The 22,921-nt window shown below is 37.0% G+C and overlaps 1 protein-coding gene across 7 annotated transcripts in view; it reads left to right on the forward strand.

Annotated features, from left to right (window-relative positions):
* Positions 1-22,921, forward strand: part of LOC121079132 — a 242,263-nt gene that overhangs the window by 213,554 nt on the left and 5,788 nt on the right. Inside the window, exon 11 of one of the 7 annotated variants that reach the window (XR_005824903.1) lies at positions 16,668-16,758. The exons of 5 other annotated variants lie outside the window; for them this stretch is intronic. The gene's annotated coding sequence lies outside the window, so the exon portion shown is untranslated. Of the gene's footprint in view, positions 1-16,667; positions 16,801-22,921 lie in introns of those variants that run through there. One more of the 7 variants, XM_040576076.1, reaches the window with a different exon arrangement.

A 22,921-nucleotide genomic window follows, 5' to 3' on the forward strand; every position in this document is an offset into this window, starting at 1 on the left:
GATAAACTTAAAATCCAGTGTGAGAACATGCAGATAACCATAAGTCTGCCTAAATACTGACACAATTAGATGATGTATCTAATAATGTCGATTAGTTCAGTCTTGTCTAAGACAACACTAAATGATTATAGCACAGCCATATTATTACTGCACAGTGTCAACATACGGGAGAATTTAGTTCGTGTGGGTGCCTTCCTTTGCTCTGCTCAGTTTATTTATATAAATGAGAAATATAAAACACTCCAAAGCCTCATGCAAAAAAGACAAAGATAACCCCAGCTTTTATATGGACTGTAATTAATCAGCATCCTGTTACCACAGAACTTAATTTAGGGAAATTCCTAGTTAGAATCAAGAATGTTAAACATTTGCGTGAATAAGAACAGTATGTGCAGTGGCGCTAGAAGTAGCAATATTTCTGATTCAAACCATGCACTGAAGAGTTGTTGAGGTTACAGAACTTCTTTCCTTTTAAAATTAAGTGCTTTATGAGAGAATGAAGTTATTGACTGCTGATCACTTCCAGACATAGAATGGTGGTCTATCAGCTCATTCCAGAGTGCAACAGCAGTTCCACATGATGCATATTGATGGAATAGCTCATTAATTCCCCAAATATCACTAAACTGGTCAAGTCATTATAAATTTCCATCACCTTAAAGAAAATTCAGCTGCTTCAGATTTTTCAGCTCTGTGAAAGTTTCTGGAGGTTATGGAACATGTTAAAACAGCAGCATCTATGCTGAGAAATACTAAGATCTTAAGCTGAGCTTTTTTTGTTATTAAACCCTATATATTCAGCATCCAAATGTAGTTTGAAGATTTTTGTCCAGATTCTTATTTTGAGAAGAATGTGTTTATTTATGAGTTATCAAATAATGTTATTACAAATTGCTACGTTCATTGTAAAAAATAGAGTTTGGGGCTATAAGGCTGATTACATGTTAAATTAAATGGCTAAAGAACAAAACAGGCTGTTATTGTGGTAATAAAACAATGATTTCTTTGTCTTGATCTTCTTATAAGGTATCCTCAAAGATTTTGTTTTATACAAAGCTTTGTAACATAAAGGCAAATGATTCACATTCAAGGCAGTATTGAGAGGAAAAATAAAAATATTTTAAAATAATATTAGATATTAAGAGACAATCATAATTTACTTGATACTAATTTCTCGTCAGAGAGAATTACAAATATTTTTCACTATTTTAAAAAAATATGTGTTGCAAAATTCTACTGAGTGCTCTGATCAGTCGGTTGTTTCTCTTCTTTCCATTTAATAGAAAGGAGAGAAATTTACGATTTATAGTTGCTTTCTGTCAATATGTTTCCCATACCACGTCTCTTAAACGTAAATCCCCAAATGTGATAGAACATTTAAAAGGCCTGATAGTAGAAATTCTCACTTAGTAAAAACTTACTTCAGATCTAGCATTAATAAAAACAGAATTTGTGCATAAAGAAATGTAAGTATTCATTAATATAAGTCTATATTTCACTTAATATACGTGAAAGTAGGAAATACCGAGAAGTCAAATTGTCTATAATGGATTAGGCACATTAGTTTTATTAATGTCATTTTTTACTCACAGTATTACACTGACAATAAAGGCAAATTCTTCAGACTTAACTTTGCATTTCAAATGTGAGGACATCCAAATACTATAAAAGTATAAATCCTGCCTATAAGAAGAAATAAAGTCCTTAACGAAGGAAGTTAAAATATGCAAATAAAATTCTGGCACAGTCATCATTTGTCAGTGTCCGTAGCATAGTGCTCAAAATACTGGACATGTAGCTATCTTTGTTAAATGCAATAGCATATGAAAATGCTTGTTCTTTTTAAAAATGCTGTGTAGCTTCAGATCTGCAGAGCACTTCAGCAATTTTAAGTCTGCTTTAAACTTTAAACCTGTTGATTGGAGCAAGTGTGTGGTTATATATACTTGACAAATGTTTAGGAACATTCCTTAATGAGATCATGCACATTCAGTTCTCATTCTGTGGAATGTAAGGGAGACGGACCATTATCTAATATCTACAGTTTTCTTCCACCTTTGTCTCTGTATACATGGTTTTCGTTCATCTTTAAGAGCTGTTACAGAATCTAAAAAATCTGAATGGTGCTAAGAGATGTAACCTGAGGATGGTTTTTTGCATGTTGATTAAAAGGATACAAATTCATGTAATTTATAATTATGTTTTGGAATATTAACCTTTCTTATGAATTTGAGGCTAGTTAAGAACAACAACAACAACATGTCCTTGTTCCAGGGTGAAATTTTCTTGAGTGTAATTTCACCAGTTCATTACTTTTTCAGTGTAAAAGTTTCTTCATCTATACTCAAAAAAGAGGAAGACAAATAAGTGACTTAGGAAATATGGTGAATTCTTGTCCCTTCTTAAACCATGAGAGCTTTTCTGTAAACTTGGACCTAGGAGTTCACCCAGCTGCAAAGAAATAGTTGTGTGTAGCCAGACAATAGTTCTGTGCTACAGGGAAATAGTTGTGTGAAGTCTAAAAGACAATTAGAGAGGAGACATGAAACTACAGGAAGTGTACAGACGAGGTCTTAACTAAATCAAGTTTTTTAGGAACAAAAGAATTGTTTTTTCTGTTTGTCTTTTTTTGTTTGTTTGTTTGTTTTTAGAAATTGCAAGCAGAGAAAGTATTATCATTTTTTTAAATCAGTCTGCCAAGAGAAGTGGGCTTTGTTACTAGCAGTAGGAATGGTCAAAGTCAAAGGAGAAATGAAACATTAATGACCATCTATTAGACAAAGAAAATTGTCCTTTGATATTTGACTAGACGATCTTAAAAGGCCATGTACTTAAAAGTCTTAGCATCTTCTGAATAACATAATCCAATAAGTGTAAATTTGAGTGTTAATTTGAAACTGCACAACAGCAATGCAGTTAATCAATAAAAAAAAAAAAAAAAGGAAATGTAAATAATTATCATATAAAAATATAAATCTTTTTCATAATTTTCCCCTAGATAATGTTTGCAGGTGAACTCTCTAAGCTGTTATCTTTCTGTTAACCGTATCATTTGGGAAATAGAGTCTGTTATCTAAAGATAAGTCAGCTTCATATACAGAAGTGCAATGGCATCCACTTAAAATTATTGTTGTAATCAGAATGTGGAAGAAATGTAAAGCTATTAACTTCCAAGTCTAATTCACAGCGTTATGAAAAAAATCACTGGACATTTCAGTGGATTAAGTGTGATGCACGTCTAAACATGATACATTCATGTATAAGGCTTTTCAAATACATACACCAAGCAATAGAAAATAGGTAGAAAAATACAGAAATACACAAACTTTCAAACTTCTTTCTTCTTCCCTCCTAGTCTCATTGAAGCCTTTAAATGGGCATTTATACTCAGGAAAGCATTCAGATTTGTTACTCTGAAAGCAAAAGTCCTTGTGTCTTTTTTATTTTAAGTACCTCTATTTAATGCATTTCCATAAGCATTTCTAAATAGAAAGGATGTACCTGGGAGTCTGACATCCTTTTGTGATGTGGCAAAAGCTCAGAACAATTAAGTGACTTGACCAAGCTCCTGCCAAATGTCATTATCATCATCAAGATCAACAGACTAACCTTATTTGCCAAGACCAAGACTAGTCCAAAATATGCATGTAAAAGTTCTTTCTAGGCAGTTTGTTAAAGGTTTGGCCTCAATGCTCTAAATTAAAAAGTAGCATCTCACAGTTTGAAGGCCATGCATCACATATGAATGTTTTCTTTATGAGTATGATGTATTTTGTGTTACTCTATTTTGTAATGTAGTAATTATGCAGCTTGCTCCTCAGTTCTTGAAATTAATGCATATCATGTATTTAATAATAACATAAATTTAATAATACTATTTCATTGTCATAAATATTAAAAGCTACATAATGTATGCACATATAAAGACTTCAGTAATGAAGGTATTTTAAGTAAACAGCATTGATTGAAATTCAAGTACTAAGGCTCAATGGATCCTGAAAGTACAGCTGACTGTACAAATAGAACTAAAATTGGTTTTGTTGATCTTCACTGTCTAAGATGACAGGAATATGGCGTATGAACAAGGAAGGTGAACCAGTGATTGAAAAGTTCAAGTTTTTTTCTCTAAGTAATCTGCAGCATTGACTTTTCATTAAGGAAGGTGAAGAAATGCTCATGCCTACAGCATGCAACTTCACCTGTTCTTTATCCTCACCTGGCCCTTGGTCCCCTTCTATGGCAAAGAGCACCAGAGCTGTCAGAAACATCCCTAGAAGCCCCAGGTCCATCTGTAGGAGAGCTCTGTTGCCACAGGGAGCAAGAAAATGCCCATTAGGTCATCTTCCAGGCCAGCCCTGTGGACCGTGGGCACTCTGATCATGGCAGGACACAGCTGGAGGAACCCAATGCGCTGTACTGTGGAGGTGCCAAGGAGGACCACTACTGGAGCTCATGGGCAGCTGAGCTCTCCTTGCTCAGCTAAATTAGGTGAAGAGATGCAGAGCAGCACAGGATAAAGAGGGCTCCAAATTGTCTTACATCCATTGCACTCCCACTTTCCACAAGCTGTGAATTGTATGTTCTACACCTTAGAAATGACAAATTGAAAGTTTTATGTGAGGGGTGTTCTCTTAACTCTAAAGAATGTGGTACAAAATGAGGTAATCACAAATTGCAATTTTTTTAGATATGAATTTCACGCAACTTTGAAATCCCACAAATGTGAGAATAAAGTTTAGCACATAAGCGGGAAGGGTTCATCTGGGAAATTTACAACTCAAGACTATAAAAAAGGAAACGTTCTGAAGGGTTAAAAATAAAAGTGTCTAGGTCTGAGGATTTTGATTCTCCTTGGAGTTCCTCTGTTGCTTTGCCTGTTGTATGTTAGTACTAATGTAATTAAAAGGTCTCAATCTCTGTATTCTGAGAGGGAAAATACTGCTTGGTTCTTGCAATAAGCAAAATTATTATTGGAAAAATGTGATAAAGGATGTGAACATTTCTTATTTAGATTTTTCCATGTAATATTTTTTTTGTACTGAAGAACTGAATAGCAGCAAATACTGTGACCAGTTTTTGGAAAACTGTTTCAGATTAGTCCAGTGAAGTATATTTCAGGAATATGGAAAGAAATAGAAAGAGACTAGGAATTAGAGGAGGATATATTTAGACTAAGACGGTAAAATACTAATGTAAATATGGTAGTAACTAGGGCTATTTCTGCAAAGGAAATGAATTCCTCACTAAACCACAGGTTGGTTTTGTTTGTTTGTTTGTTTGTTTAACCAAGATCTTGCAAAAGAATTAAAAAGAGAATCAGCAAATGGACTAGTTTTGGACTTCAAAAGCTTTCTCCACAGGACCAGCTGTTAATGAAGCTAAGTAGTCACTGGGGATGAGGGAAATCCTTGTCATGAGGTAAAAATGGTTAGATGAAAAAATCTAAAGTAAAATATACAGTCGCCCTCCTCTATGGCAAGAAGATTACAGTGGCATGCTCCAGTGTTCGTTCCTAGGAGGGTTGCTATTTAAAAAGAGTATTAATGAATGGCAAAGAAAGTTAGGCAATGAGATGGCAACATCTGCAAATGGAACAATTAGCTATGTTGCTCAAGTCCAAAACACATTATGAGGGGAACTTCAAAAGAGAACCCCCAGAAATACAGCAGTGGATGACACGATGTCAAAAATTGTTCATTAGTGATGTAGGAAAGCTACCAAGCATTGAAAGAGGTATTTTGAACTATTCATGAACTATGTTGGGTTCTAAACACATTAAAAATACCAGGGAAAAAGATCAAATCATTGTAGACTATTCAATAAAACCTATGATCTGTTAAATTTGCAGCAGCCTATTCCCCTCCCCTTAAAAATTGTCCAAACAAAACAAATCCCACACCGCAAAACAAGAAGCAACTGCAACAAGATCCTATCTATGCGATATTGATCTACATACAGTACAGTTACAATGCAGCACCATCTCTTATTCTGACCTGGCTGGTGAAGAAATAAACAAAAGGAGAGAAGAAAACACTCTCTTTCCAAATAAATTTGTTGTGCCTCTTTCCAAAGTACAACACTAAGTGAAGATTCAGTTAAAGAGAAGAGATGCAAATTTTAAGTTTGTGATAGGACTGCATTTTCTTCATTACGTATCTAAATGGTTGTCACTGCAAGAAAGATCCAGTTCGTAGGTGCTTTCATTCAGCAGGGCAATTTAGTTGTATAAAGCCAAACTGAAATCCACGTGCTTGTAGGGTCAACCACTATAGGGTGCTGAGTATCTCATACAGATTCATCTGCTGACCCAGAAGTCCAGAAGGGGAAGGTATCTGTGAAGATGTTAGCCGAGTTCTTCTGTCCTGCTTTTCTCTCCATGGGGCAAAATTTACCCTGTCTGCCCTGTTGTTGAAACAGCTGAGGGGTTTCTGTGAGTAGTCCTTGTTCCTTGCTTATATTATAATTATTACTTGGCACAGCTAAGGTTTACATAGTTACACCTGTAGTTAGCCAGACTGTTGCTTTTCTGCATCTGCCAGGCACATGCTTCATGTGTCTCCCTAGAGTTTAAAGGTAACGGTAATAGTAAATCACATACGGTGTAAGCAAATGAACTGTATGTCTGTGGAGGAAATGTACCAGTCTTACTATAAGCAGTCACACATTCACAGAAGTAATCTTTATGCAGTATACTTGCCCATGGAATACATGAGAGGAGAATAAGGAAAATGTGAAATGAGCATCATTTTTAGCTGTATAAAAGAAACTGATTAAAATAGATTTCTAGGAGAAAAGTGCATTATGCAGTAGCTCAAATAACTGTATGGATTTGGAGAAATCCATAAAAAGGTTTTCATTAAGATGTCCATGATTCAGTCTCTCGTTGCAACTGTTGGTGCATAGGTTTTAGTAGGGGAAGGAGGTAGGAGGTGTGACTTCCTCTTTTGTTAAATTAGGTTGAACTTGGTATAGGTGGAACATGGTCACACATATCTGTTTTTCAGCATAAATGAAAGATCCACATTTTGTTTAAACCTACATTGCTGTCTAATCTTTCACCAGACTGTTCTACATCACAAGTACAGCAAAGAATATCAGAAAACCCCAAAACCAAAGAAATGAGTTGAAACCTAGTAACAGTTACTCTTAACTGCAAGGCAAGTCCCTGCACTCCTTGCCTTCTTTGCTTCTTTCTGGAAGTTGTGTCTTGCTCGACATCCTCTCACATACTTACACACTACCATTTTATCTCCTCTAAATTGCCTATTTTCAAGATTAAAAGCATTTCATTGTTGTATTGTCAATAAGTAGTCTATTAGTTGTAAAATGATATTTCTTGTTCTTTTCTACATTTTATAATATTATAATAGCCTCATAAAACCTCTGTTCTCTGAACAGACAGGCCACAGAACTGTCACTGTGGTGTTGCTATTACTATCTCCTTTCAAGCCCTATCAAGGCAGGCAAAAATCCATTTTCCATTGAATTGCTGCCATGCTCTGAGGTCCTTCCTAGCTATGGATCCTTACCACTAATGTGGTTCTCTGACATCCTTATTTTCATATAAAAGTATATATGAACTGGAGGTAAAAATGATCCATTAGGCTTGCTGAACCAAAATAAAGGTATTTAAAATTATTTTGTAACCATCTCTCCTCATCTGTCCTGATTCCCTTTCTTGTTTAGCATGATGATTAACCAGTTTTCACTGAACTTTTTTTTTTTTTTTTTCAGAAAGTTTTCTCAAGATGTTGTTGAACAAATATTTAAGAAAAGATCAATTATTGCTTATCTGCAGTTAGACATGTTCAGGTCATGTTTGTATACCCAAGCATGAAATAAAATAGTGTCCTGAGTTGTGATATTCAGGACCCCACCAAATAATTTATTTTGTATTAATGCCTGATCTCTGTTTTGTCTTCCCTGTTTTGTCTGTAAAGTACATACTTGTACTGTTCTTTAGGCTGGCACTGACACCACTCACTGTGCTTTTCCTGCCGATCTTCTTTGAGAGTTGCTAACAGCATGGTGGTGGTCGTTTATGCTGTGATTGAATGAAATTCATTTCAGTGCAGGCTGCTTATGTACATACTTAAATTCAAAAAACTATGAAAGCTATGAAGTGGTATGGCTATGAAAGCCTCTTCAAAAAGTTGAATTTCATATATGATCTGTATATTCTCACTTAAAATTGTAATAGTTACAATCATTTAAAATGTTATCAATTTCATTCTACTTGATTAATCTTCTGCAAAATAATGGACAATGTTTTTGTTTCCATGTTTCCTCTGACAATCTTTATTCTACTTTTTTTTTCAACACAGAATTTAAACCATTACTCAGGGCTATTTTAGAATAACAATGAGATTCATTAATCTTATGTTAAGATTTCCTTTCACTAATCTTTAGTGATCCTCAGTAAAGTCAGCATTTATCCATGGATATCTTGCTTGGTGTCATCTCAGGTACCACTATTTCTTATGGTAGATACAGGTAAATATCATTGATGTTCAATGCCAATTTGGGTAAATTCTGATTGTAGTCCTGAAACAGAGAAGTGGGCGAGTAGGCCTAAACAAATGACAAGACTGGGTTTGCACACACAAATTCTTTGCTTGAAATCACTTTAGCTGATTTATTTTGAAGTGAAAGGGTTGTCTGTGAAATAAATGTTACAGCTCCATTAAGTCTATTCTATCCCTTTGGGAAATAAACTGTAAGGTACATAGGTACTGTGGATTTTACTCCCACACCTGTTAACATCATATTTGAAATTCTTACAAATCAAAAGAAAATTCCTGTCTTCAGATTAGACGATAAGAAAATTCATTTCTTGCCTTCTATAAGCAGAATACAACCTGGAGAAACTTGGAGTGTGAGGATTCCAGGACACACCGTACTGAACACAAGTAATCATACTAAGGCTCTAGCTGAATGAATGTGGAGTGCTGCTTGAGACTTTATGGTCTTTCCTTATTTTTGTGTTTGGTTGCTTGGTTGCTGATGTTGTTTTTCCTCTAAAGGTTGATGGTTTTAAAGGAATATGAAGTACTGGATTTTTTTCTTTTCCCAAAATGTATTTTGCTGGTAGAAAAAATGGTAAAATATGAGATTAATAATTATTAATAAAATAATAAATAATAATAAATAATTTTTGAAGAGGCTTTCATAGCCATACCATTTCATTCATTTACCCCACTGATATTCTGGGAATAGGTGAATAATCTACAAATACTAAGGAGAGTTCAAAAAATAGTTTTCCCTGGAAATTAGGGGGGAAAGTGCATTTTGTTCTAATGTAGCTTACTGTGCATTTAGCAGGGAGCGAATGCCTGGTACTTAAAATTAAAAGTTGCTGCTGTGAGATCACTAGCTAAACTAGTGACAGGAACACAGAAGAGAGTTTTAAAGAATCGTAAACCTGTAAGAACTGGTAGAGAGATAGAAGTAGAGGTAGAATAGAAGAGGAGAGGAAGAAACAATACATGTCCTAAGGTATTGTTTGCCTCACTCTTGCTGATAGTCCTCACTGAATAATGAAAATGCATGTTGACTCATTTGCTGAATGTTAAGAATGAAGCCAATGTAATGGTGCTGTTTGGCAAGTTGAACTGCTTTAAATACTGTGCTTTAAAATGCTTTTGAAAAATTCTAATATCATCAAGGCTCAGTAACCCTTTTGTATGGAAAAGGGTCATGCGACACTTCTCTGGCAGGTGGATTTATTTCGCAAAGCAAAATCACTTACAAGTGAGATTGAACCACATTCTGATCACTTCCAAGTTAGATTGAACCATTTTGTAAGATCTGGGGACTTTCACAGTTGGCTAGATCAGAATTTGTTTGCAAGCCAGGAAGGCTGGAAGTTATCTAACTAAAATCCAAGTGAAAATTTGGTAATTTATTTTTTCAAATAAATATAGTTATGGTGTCTATACCCTGTACAGCCTCTCCATAACAATAATAATAATAATAATAATAATAATAATAATAATAATAATAATAAAAGAACATTAGAGGAATCTCTCGTTTGCTGGTTTATGTCTTTACAAGGAACTTTATCTAATGCTCCAGTAATATGTTAAAATATGGTAGTTTATTTGCTTAGCTTCCTGTGTGTTTTATTAGGAGAATGTTTCTCTGTTTACAATAGTCTGTAAAATATTTTATAACATGTAGGGCATAATAACTTTTACCTATGTTTTGTCAGACACGTAGAGAAGGTATCATCAAAGTGGCTTTAAAAATATAGTTGAAATACCCAAACTTGATATTAGATGTTGAATTTTTCACTTATTTCTCTTTGCAAAGTTCCAGGGATGGATACCAAAGGATCCTAGGATGGAGGGAGAAAGCAATAGTAATTATTTAACAACACATTATTATTGGCTAGCTGCTACTGTTGGGTTTTGCTGGTGTTGCTTCTGTCTTTTGGGACCCCTGCACTCCTCAGCAAACTTCAAGTACGGATTGTTTGAAGTAATTCACATATAGATAACGAGAGATTCCTTGCAGCAAAGAACTTAAGTTCAAAGGCTGAGCTTTTACACTGTAGCTAGTGCTACTGGTATTGAGCATAGTGTGGAATTTGACTTTTATGAAACAATTGCAATGTGGATTTGAAATCACTGTAATAATATCCATGGAAAATAGAGAGGAGTTGGGAAGCAGAAAAGTGTTATTGAGTATAGAATAACAATTCATTATTCTGTTATCTCATTACCTGTCCTACCTACCCTCTGTCCTCCCTCAGTTCCTGTAAATAGGTTATTACAATTCATTTTTCCCACCTGGCAGCTTTCTTAGCAATATCCAAAGCAATTCTCTTTCCTTATAAACACCTCATACTCTTTTGTTAATGGTATCATCTGTGCTTGTCTGGTTCATAATCTTTCTTTGGCATCCATCTGAATGAAATGTTGGAGACAGGATGTTGACCAAGGAGGCCCTTGGATCTAACCCATTATGGCCGTTTTTTATGTTATATAAAAGGCTAAAAGTTTGCACTTCACCTATTGCTGGTTATCCTGCTGGCATCTAACCTACTAGCATAGAAGTATATTCTCTAAAGTGTAGTGCAGCTTTCCCTTCTTCACAGAGAAAACAGAAGTATTAAGAAGGATTTACTCAATTTCCTTAGGTGCTGTCCTAAGCTACAATTTTGTACCCAGGTCAAGGCTCATACAGCAGGGTTTCATCTAGTAGTTAGAGTGAAGATTGTATCTGCTACTGTCTTTGAGCCTCTCTGATTACTTAGAGGAAACTGTGCCTTTCAAGGTGTCATTGCAACCTAATAATCAAAAATGCCTTTATTCAAGGCAATGGTTGGACTTGATGATCTTAGAGATCTTTTTCAACTTACATTATACTATGATTCTATGATTCTATGATGCTTGTATCTCCTCAGGTCAATACCCAAGGTCATATCTCCTCAAGTATGTGCAAATAAAGTACTTTAAGTTAATATTTTATGTCAAACTTATATTGCTAAAAAGGAAGTTATGCTTTGGTGGCTATTTCAAAAGTAAATTAGTGTGGACTTGGAAAGTTTTTTTGGAAGTTTTTTTTTTTTTTTTTTTACTTGTGCAGTAATTATTTTTCTGCTTGGTTGCATACATTGTCAGTATCTTTCAGCCAGCTGATGGGTTCCAAGGCAGAGTCTGTCATATGCATGCATCACATAAGTTTCTGATGCACTTGCAGATACTGTGATCTCTAGAGAGACAAGTTCCTTTTTGGGCTGAGATTCTCAGACATTGTGATGAGATGTTCTGCTTAGGAATTCAGCACACAACATAGACCTAGCAGTGGATCGTGCCATTCCACCTTTTTTTTTTTTTTCATAAGTAATAGATGTGATATGTTTCACAATGATATGTTTCATCGTATGTTGTTGCTCTCAGATTGCACGTGTGAGAACACAGCATCTCAAAAATGATTTACAAACACGGATGCAGTGTCTGATGGCACTTTATTTGTGAAGGAAGAGGCATATGTTTGCCTTGTGGTGCGTGCCTGTACATCAAAATGCAATGAAAAGTGTACTCACTACATCACTGATAGGCATGTTACTTACCAAATTAAAATTAAAAATAAAAATAAAAATAAAAATAAAAATGCTGTATTCTGTATGGAGATAACACAATTTATTGGTTCTCTCTGTATGGTTTATGGCTATAGTGGACATCATGAAAATCCTAAGCCAGTCTATTTTACCTTTGTCAATAACTGACTGAGAACACAGTTCTGTATTGGATAAGTGGAATGAGATACATGCAAATACTGTACAAGTAACTACGCGTATATTGTACCTATCATCTCTTTTTGGCAAAGTTCAAATAAACTTATTGATAGTGTCTGAAAATCAGAGATCTAATACTGGTTTTAATTCCATTGTCACAACTACCCATAGCTCTGCCATAATTTTCATTTCAGGAGTATTGGAATCTCTGAGACCCTTCTTTGTGTGTTGCATAATTACTGTTAATACCTGATTTCACATTTATTTGTAGCCTTGACTTATTTACAGGACTGTTGCTAATACCTCATTTACTGTTCTGACCACCTTGAACAGCCCTCTACATGATTCTTTCAGGAGTGTCTAGTGTTTTCTCCTCTGGCTGTATCTTCTAATTTCTCTCTGTCTGTAATACAGTCTCATGTCTTTGCTTGCGACAGTATTTTTAATTCTGTATTGCAGAGTTCAGCATAGGTGCCTGGGTGTGTAGCAAGGCTAGGGCACAGACGGAAGATGGGGACTCTCAGAGTCCTAATGAGGTGACTTTGGGAGGCCACGGTTCCCACAGCTCCTGGCTCCAACCTGGAACAGGGCTACTTAAATCCTGCCTAAGTTCAGGCTGGCACTGCAAGGAGAGCTCCATCCTCTTGCCAGTGGCACTCATTTCCACACGGCCTTTTGAACTGTCACTTAGCTTATGTGGCTGTTTAATGAGCCAGATCAAGGACTGATCCAGATGCAATCTAATCTTTCATTTCTTCTGTTTACTTTTTGGGTCAGTTCCCTAGTCTGCTTTACGATGCAGTTGTAAGATGCAAGTGTCAGCACAAGCAAGGTGGAGGAATAAATGGCCAAGGTCAGGTGGGAGGGCAGAGAGGGCCACCTCTTCTGGCAGATGTCCTGATTTATTCTACAGATAACACGTCCTGGGTTCCAAACCTGCGGAGAGACGGCAAATGGGAACGGCTGCCTTGCATGGGGGCAGGAGTCTGCCAAAAAGGTGATTGGCAACATCACTCATCGTTAAATGGCAGCAGCTTCTGGCTCCCTGTTCAGTTTCTATTGACAAGCTCTATCTTTAATGTGGGAGAGGTATGTGAAGTCTGGCACCCCAGCCTCAGAAAGTTTCTCGTCCCTGCTGCAGAGCATTCAGTGGAACAGGTTACATAAAGGACTGCGGGCAATGTAAACTGGCATAATTAAGTGCCTTGTAGAAGATAAGCATAATTACCCAAGCCCCCAGGTAGAGGCACCCATAACATTTGCCAAAAAAAAAATCAGATAATTGGAAGATCTGGCTTAGCACATTCTGAAATTTGCATGTCAGATCTAAAAATCTCTGATTCAGTCTTTCTAGCTTGGTGAGTTATATTTCCAGTTGGGAGCTTCATTCAGTGGGGCTTAGGTTTTAAACCAAAAATATAAAAACCACTGAAGTCTTTGCCTCGGGGTCTGCCATGGGAGTAACATTCCTGGGTAAATCAGAATACCATCTGTACTGCCAACTGTGATGCGAAAGAGTTGTGTGAGGTTCTCTAAGCAGCTCAAGTCACCTAACTAAAACAGACAGTGTCTCTGTGCAGGCTCCTTTACTTTTCCTAGACGGTGCCAGGCCTCTGAAGGGTGCATGTGATTGTGACTCAAAGCTACCCTGATCTAACTTACCTGAAATCCTAAGCAGGCATGCGGATAATGTTACACGAGGGGCCATAGGTGATGTCTGAATTGGATAATAAATACTAATTTGTTCATTAAAAATGGAGGCAAATAGCTTTGACAATATGAAATCTGACCTAGACAGGACAGCTGATAGTGAAACAAAAGAACTGTGGTAAATGGACGGCAACTAAAGTTTGTGCTGTTTAATTGTGTGGTTGATTTTGGCAAAGACAATAATGGGAGGTGTTGCCGAAGCTCAACCACTGGTCAGTTGCAGCTTACGTTCTGTCAAATTTAACTCACTTTTGTGATATTTATATTAATTATAGGCAAAAACTAAACCATAGTTAAGAATAAATACACATCAGAGACTGAAGGGAGAGAGCTTTCCAGAAACATTGTAATTAAGTGCAAACTAAATACTTTTAATTCTAGAATGTTTACGTGAATCTGTATATGTTAGTGTATAGAAATGCACATCTAAATTCCCTGAAGTTTGCCCTGGAGTGATGTAGCAATTATCCGGCTATGATTTGTGCATGTTAATTTTTGCAGATAATTTATCTGATTTATTTGACTATTATGGACTTTTTTTTTTTTTTCAGTTCTTTTTTAGTTTTCCTTCTTTAATACTTTCATAACAGAACACAGATAGCATATGTAACAGTGTATTCCTATAATTATAAGTGAGAGAGGAAGCACAGACAAGAGCAGACAACAAGTAGCATGAGCTGAAGGTGAGGTAGCTACTTATTTGAACTGCAAGGAGGAGGTGGTGGGGAATAACATCAAACCAGTGCAGAGATGTGGCCAGAATGGCAACTATAGAGGATACTTTTATCAGCATTGTTTCAAACCAACTCTAACAGTAAGTATTAAAGAAGGAAAAGAAGCAGTTAAAGTAGTGAACCCTGGCTGAATTTTGAAATACTCTTAATCATGTTTAGTAAATGAACTGCATCTTTAACAAAGCAATCGGGGCATGTTCTGGATGCGTCTTGCTCACTTGCTTGAGTGCATGTCTGTTGACACTTTTTGGTTTGTTTTGTAATGTGGAGTGCATGTTTATGAATTGCAAACAAAACCTAGCGCAAGTACTTTCGACGTTTTAACTATTTTTGTTAGTGGGGCCTGTGCTAGGCATGAAACGTCTCCTCTGGAAATATATTTGAGTGTCTGTTCTTTGTCTGAAAAATAATCAAAAATACAGATTATATGAGCCTTCAATATTCATTGTTATTTACCTCTGCAAGATTCAGCTGGTTTGCTTTGTGATTGCTTTTCCAAAGGAAATGATGCATTGTAATCAATTTACTGTATGCAGTTTTAAATGTCAGGGACATTTTTGTTACTTAACTAGCAGACTCATGCAGTAAGGGATGATGCAGGCTTTTTGAAGTAAGGCTATTTTAAGGATTACCTTCTAAGAGATTTCAGGTTCAACATGTCTAAGCACAGTATATGCTTTCTTATTGTTTGCTTTTTGAATTTAAAGTTGAGTGGCATTTTAGGCAATAGCTAAAATGCATGAATTGAGGTATATTTTTGATATTTTATTTCATTCCATCACTAATTTTCTGACAATTCTTTTAAATGTGATAAGTACACGAGCTATAACTGTGATCACTTTTGAGTACTGACACTGTTTGAAAGTTCTTGGGGAACAGTAAACTTTTCTTTATTACTAAAATACGTATTTGAGTGTATAATTCAATTAAAATGTCATAATCATAAAATGTTTAAAGAAGAAAACTGTTTTTTTGCACTAATTTGAGAAAAATAACTTTTTAAATGGAACTCCATGTAGCTTTTGTAGATACTTAGGCCTCTCTTCACTGTTGGTTGAGTTTATTTAAAGAGCTTTTCTAGTCACCTTTGAACCCAAATGATTTCTCCAGATGTACATAAGTGAACAATGTAAAAATCTTGCTGCTTCAGCAGAACAGGATCCAGCTGGCAGGGAACTGGATCTGCAAGTCATTGGTTACAGCTGTGTTTCGATTTATGTGATGGTTGAAAAAATAAATTACTGGATTAAATGGCTAGAAAGAGGACTCTTTGTTTAGCCCTTGTGTGGGGACTGAAAGTGTTTATGGTGCTGTTTTCTACAGAGCCCTTGCGAAGTAAGCTGGACAAATAGACTTATTCAAAACTTCTCTGAAATGTTGCGCATTCAGCTTTATTTCTTTGCAGAAGAGACTGTATGTTTTTGTGTAATGCTGTCAGCCAGCAACCGTTTTTAAGGTCTTCTGGCCTTTGAGAGTGGTGGTAGCATTTTAGCAATGTCTTTTAGGCATTGCAGTTTTATCACTGGAAGGCAGTTTCCTTTAGTTAAAGGTTTTTAAATGCATCTCTTGGCATGCACACAAATACATGTAGGGACTCTGTCAAACTCATAACTTTTTAATGGTTTTAATATTTCAGCTTTGTATACTACTTACCTTTTGCTCTACATAATAATGTTGATGTAACTGTAAATCTGGTGCACAATAATTTTCAGAGTAGGCACAATGAAATCAGAAACTAATGCCAAGTGTTTGGATTATCGTATATCTTATTTTAATGTTTTAGCAATGTAGGTGAATAATTTCTTCAAGATGGTGATTATGTCTTATTACATGATATCCTGATTCTGAAAAGATTTACATGCTTAATTTTATTGAAGAATTCCACTGCCTTTGCTAAGGCTATATTGTGCATAGAGCCTATCACAGCTTTGTTAGCGATTTTACTAAGAAGCGTGCTAATTTTTTTTTCATGTTCTTCTAAGGGCATGGCTCTGTGAGGTCCTGCGAGCTGCCTTTTCTTTCTGAAGGTAGCTTGAGTTGAAGGAGTTCAGACGTAAATTCTCGCTGTGAAGTCCCGACTCCACTGAAGTCACTGGGCATTTTGCCACTGTCTTCTCTTACGCTACAATTTCACCTCTAGAACTGGATTTTAATGCTTTTGCTTATAATAAATATCACAAGACCCATGAGCAATTTTTCTTAAGTGGTGCAACTGTTTGTGAGGTGAGAGGCTACCAAACGTGAATAAAAGGTTTGATATTGGACCAGTTTTAAAGGCTGCTTGCAGATGCTATGGAAAGATAAATAGTAGCATATAACTTTCAGTCACGACAGACAGTGAGCATATAGTGCATTTTTTAAAGCTTTAGCTGGCTTTCAACATAATAGATTGCAAAGCCAGGAGCTTTTCAGCACTTATATCTGTTTATTCAGCAATATTTCCTAGCAATTATTTTAGGCTGACCATTTAGTTTCATTTTACAGTCATAAAGCAGTCAGTAACTGTAGTTGGGTATCAGTTACATTCTATTTATTAAAACATTTCTAAAACCGAGTATAAACATGGAGAATTCTGGTTGCGATTAGATCATAATTATTGTTCTATTGAGATCTAATTACTTCTCTGAAAACATTTTGCGCAAATCATTTTCAAAGGATTGCCTTTATAAAATCCTACAAAACACTGACCAAGAAGAGCTAAATACCAGAACAGAAGTTCTTTTCCAAGTCAAAAATGAAATCAAACAAGTTGGCCAAGTTCCATCATAAACCACCCTCAGAAATACCAGGGAGAGAGGCTTAAAATATTTCTAATAGAATATTTCCCCTCCCCTTTTTTTTATTGTTGTCCCCGAGCAGCATTTTTACATTAAGAAGCATGCGACAGAAAGTCGTGGTGATGCAGAATAAATAACCATAATGTATCAAAAGCAGACAAAGGTGTGATTGATCTGTCTGGAATTGGCAGACTCTTTCGCTGTGTCAGGCTGTTTCTTTGATCAATGAAGGTATAGCCTCTGACCCTTAAAAAAAATCAATGAGATTGATTGAAAGGAGAGAGGGAACTATGAGAATGCAGGATAGCTTTAACCTTCACTGTCTAGAAAATTTAAAATATTCTGGTTTTGCAGGCATTGAACCTGCTATTTTGTATTTTCTGATTAAAAAGGTTTGCTGTTCCTCAGCCTTCTTTTGAAGCCTCTTAAAACGAGCCTCTATAAATGGTATGTTGGAATGTTTGTTGGAAATGTTTCTCTTCAAATCACATTGTTAATAAAATAAGAGAGTTTTTATCTATAAAACAAAATTGTACCTTTAATTAATAGAATACCTTTAATTTCCTTTAATAAATCTGATTCTTATTCAACATACAGGAATCCAAGAATCAGTGCTCAGGAAAATAGTTCAGATAATTTCAGTGATGCTATTCATTTGAATAAAGATACTTGAATTGCCCTATTTACAGGATCAGGCTCACTGCTGATTGCAACAATAGTACCAAACTTCAGCAGGGAGGAAAGGGGGGGGGGGGGGCTTCAGGGAATAAACAATATATTTTGATGATCTTGTTCCACGTAATCTTGAGTTTTTATTGATTATATATGTATTTATACATACATACCTAATTATTAAGGAAATAGTAAAGATGTCATATTGAAAAATTTATGAAGTGAGATTTTAAAAATATTGCTCAGGACTTTACGTCTTTTTTAGTGACTAGACTGAAAATGCAAACTTGACTGTTAAGTCAAAAACAGTTTTATGAACAGTTGTTTCATTTTAGTACTGGGCCCTTTCTTCACCTTGTGCTGATGCTGTATTAAGCAGTAACACAAAGCAATTAATGAAGTAAGGCTAAAAAGTGTTCATAAATAGAAAAGATAATTAATTCATTATTTCATGCTTTTGAAGCTAAAAATAAAAAGAATAAATATCATAGTGGCTAGTTTTCACAAAAAAAAATACTTTTTTTAACTAAAAATGTCAGTGAAGTCAAAGTCTATTGAATAGTATTCATATACTTTCAAAGTAATTCAGACTGCAATAATTTGTGCTGTCATATGTCTGTGTTTTAATTAAGGGCAGGTAAACTGACAAGTCAGCAAGGAGACTATAATAGTGTTCCCTGATAGGAAGAAGCTTACACAGGGAGAGAAGGATATTGCTCTTTTTCTGGATTTTTGTTTGTATGATTTCCTTTCTGTAATAGATGGTATAGAATACATGTATTTTTAATTCTGCATGATCAGGTGGGAATTTCAGCCAAGTAACAAAAAGCACTGTCATTAAAAAATAAGGCAAAATCCAGATGTAATGTTTCTAAACAATAAATTTAAAAGAGGGTAGATTTTTGTGATAGATCAGGGACTAGATAGATTGGGATTTTTCTAAAGTCCTCATCCCTTTGCTGTTCATTGGTAAGGTGAGGAGGTATTGTTGACAATCATACAAAACTGTGGCATATGCATAGCTGCTGGTCAAACAGCCTCATTCTTTTCAGTTACTTAAATGCTACAGTAAAGGAAGCTAAATTGTTTATTTAATGGGTATCCATTTCACATACACCGTGATGAAGGAACTTCTGCTCTTAGAAAAAGAAGAGGGATGAGGGTATTACCTCCCACTGTAGCACATTGAAAATGTGAAGATGAGAACTGCAAAATCAAAATAATGTTTGATATTGCATTTCTCCCTTCACCTGAGACACACTCTGAGTCTGCTCCAGTAGTGTCTAGTTCTTGTCACCCCCATTCTCTTAACATTATTTTTTTGTTATTCCAGACAATCTTTATTTTTCGCAAAAAGTATGTATTAATATTGCAAATCACCTTACTCTTGCTGTCTGAGAAACAAAAGGCTCATGCTGTATTTGAATGGGTTTTGACATCTAAAATCCACGTCCAGCCTCGCCACTCCTCCTTGTCTGTCCATAAGTAATAATACTGGAAACACCTCTTTTTTTTCTCTCTCTTCTTTTTTTTTTGGGGGGGGGGCTGCTTTGGTGAGGGGGTAGTGATGGCTGGTACTCCCATTCTGTTCATGCACACAAGCTGCATCTTTACAGTGTGGATGTGAATGCTGTCCCCTTGTGGATGATGCTTAAAGTCTTAACTGCTGCCTGCAAAATTGAGCAGTACCCTTCAGATAGTTCAGTGTGCCGTCTGGTGCTTCTCATTCATTTAGTATTACTAAAAGACAGTATTAAGGTTCTTTTTGTATCTCATCCCTCTGTCAGCTAAACCTTTCCCAGAAAAGATGTGAAGCTGAGGTCATTTTTTTCCATCTGCGAGGGGTCAGTTCCTGCAACAAAGCAGCTCCCGGCTGAGGTATAAGCCTGTTAGAAGGCGCCTATGCTAGCAGCTGAATCATTTTCGAGCCCAATTTTTTATATTTCCACTAATGAAAACATCTGGATCGTGAAATGCAGCAATCGATCTCTGATGCTAACCCGCCCGGGGCGGCACATGGCCCTGCCCTGGCAGGTGCCATTCCCCCAGACACCTCCCCTGGCCTCGGCCTCTGCGGCCAAGTGCCTCGTGCTGCCTCTATACCCACTCCTAGCACTTCCAGGAGCACAAATGCCTCCCCGAAATACCACTGCCGTGGCACAGGGGCGAAATCTGTGACCTGGCATTCACAGTGCCACGTGGGCTGGGGCTGTGCACTCACTCTCCCCAGCTGAAAAGCAGATCCGTGGTTAAAAAAGGTGTGGTTGAGCTTGGAAACAGAGGCAGTGCGCACAGGCAGTGATGTAACTGTAAATGTAATGGGGCTCCTTTCACTATGATTATTTGAGTCTATCAGCAGAATAAATCTAATTTGAGAAACCAAAATTCTGCACACCTGCTAACCATCTAGTAACATTTCTTTCCTCCTGAGAAACTGAAAGAAGGATATGTGACAATTGCTAAGGCATTTTTATGAAAAGCTTTTCTCTTTTCAGGACTTGCACAAGAATAAAAATGTTAAATTGATGAAATTTAATCTTTGCATAGCAAGTAACAATTACAGGCAAAATTTTAAAGTGGCTCTGCTCGTGTTCAAAGCCGATGGCTTTTTTCTCCTTACACTACGTGGGGATTTACTGCACCATGGAAGCACAAGGTGACTGGTTGGGCAATTCCATGAAATTCGAATGTGCATACAAAAATGTCTTTACAACTTTTTCACACTTGCCCTCAAACTGAAAATGGACTTTCCTAGTGGTTGATTAACCATAAACAAGTTGTTCCTAACTAGGTTGGGTGGAGAAGAGCTGTGTGGTATTGGATTAGTGGAAGGAGAGTGAACGGCTTGTTTAATTCAACTAGTCTTCTATTTGTAATCTCCAAGGGAACAGCTGAGTTGAATGTTAATTAAACAGCAGTCTTTGATCCACCCAGCCACTCCCGGAGGCATAATAATATGCGCACACGCAGCAAATATATAATAGGTGCATTTAAGGGAGTGCATCTGACCTTACCATATTCACACTTGAAACATTTCCTGCTGACCCGTTCTTATGTCTTTTAAACAAGGAAAGGGAAAATGGGGAAAAAGGCTAAGCTAAACTTGGGTGATCTGAAAGGTAGGGCAGCAGAGCAAATATGAGCTCCCATTTTGAGGATGTAGAAGGGTTAATGATTAGAAGAGTGGAATCAGGAAAGACCTTAAGCCCAGATCTATGACAGTGGTAATTGAGCTGATTGATTACGACATCTCGTTTCAGACGACTATTGATTTAATCTAGTCTGCAGTCCCATTGGCCCCAGAGGTGCTCCCGAGTGAGGCTCAGCACTTGAACCTGCGTACTGTTCCCTACTCACCATGTGGATATAAATTTCCAGAATCTGCAGCCATTTATAATTTTCACTCATCTTCATGCTTTTATTCAAACGTTTCTAATTTTGGCAGGCTAGTGTTTTTAACCATTGAGGGGGCAGGTGCAGGGAAAATGAGACAGCACAGATTGAAGAGGTGTTTTTTTTTTTTTGTAAAAAAAAAAAAAAAGGCAAGACAGAGAGCTGGGGCTATGTAGCTAGTATTTGCATCTGTTGTTTCTGATTCGCAGAGCTAGCAAAGGCTGCTTTTGGAGGCAGTCCACAAAGCTGGGCTATCAGTAGGCAGTTTGCTGTACACGCACGTTCAATTATTAAAATAGTAGACTTTTTTTTTTCTGTCTGATAGCCATAGCGAGGTCATGACATTAATTTATCCAGGGTATTGTGGGTAACTATACAGAAAAAAAAAGCATAAAGGGCACAGATGCTGGAGCAGCAAAAAATGGATGGGTCTGAGCAAAAGGAGATTAAGAGGCGATGACCAATCTAATGTACGTATAGCAGTAAGAAGCCGGCATCCATCACAGACTATTGATGGCAATAAGTATTTTAAGCCATGCTGTGCATGTGTTAATTTTTTTTATACCTCAGTAACTGCTAAGCTGAATGCTGTAATCCTGTATTTTTTCAGTTTCCCAAATCTGATTTCAGTCTTGCTTTTGTTGTCTCATGCTTGGCGCTCTCCTCTCGCTCTCTGTCTCTGCCTGTGGGTGTGTGTCTGTCTCTGTCTTTGCCTTTTCCTGAGATCACAAAGTTAACTGTTTCCTAATTGTCTACTTTCTCCCGTCCTTTATCGGAGACATTAATTACCGCTACAACTGGTCATAAGCCTATACGAACCAGGGGCTCAGGGTGGGCACCCTGGCACCGTGGCTTACTTTCTTCCATCCGGACTCGTGCGACATTTTCTGAGGACCTCGCCCGCGAGCGGGTGCCCTTGGTGTGGGCTGCCAAATGGCCGCCTTGGTGGGGCTGCGGCGTGGCGCTGCGTCCTGGGGCCTGTCTGCCCGGCTGGGGCAAGCGTCCCGACCATGGCCGGCAGCCTGGGGAATTGGCTGGAGAGCAGCGCCGTACCACCTGCCCCCCTTTGGCAAATAATTTTTGTACTGAGAATCGCGGCAGTGCTGTGGTGTTGTCTGGGAAAATAATGCACAAATTCTGCTCGTGTAAAACGGGAAATGCGGAAAGATTGTCAGCGCCGTAAGTCATTAAAGTACCTTGTCTTAAGAACAAAGGAAGGAGGTAAAAATGCACACAGTAAGTGTGCTCTGTAGGTTTTCATAGCCTGTCATACAACCTGTGCCTGTTTCAGTTAGCAGCTTCTGTGCTTTGTTTTGCATTGTATGATTTATATATACCTCTCGAGTTCATGTGTGTGTATGTATTTGATCTACATGTGTATGCACAGACTGCTC

The sequence above is a fragment of the Cygnus olor genome, chromosome 1 (genome assembly GCF_009769625.2).
Source record: "Cygnus olor isolate bCygOlo1 chromosome 1, bCygOlo1.pri.v2, whole genome shotgun sequence".
Lineage (NCBI taxonomy): Eukaryota > Metazoa > Chordata > Aves > Anseriformes > Anatidae > Cygnus > Cygnus olor.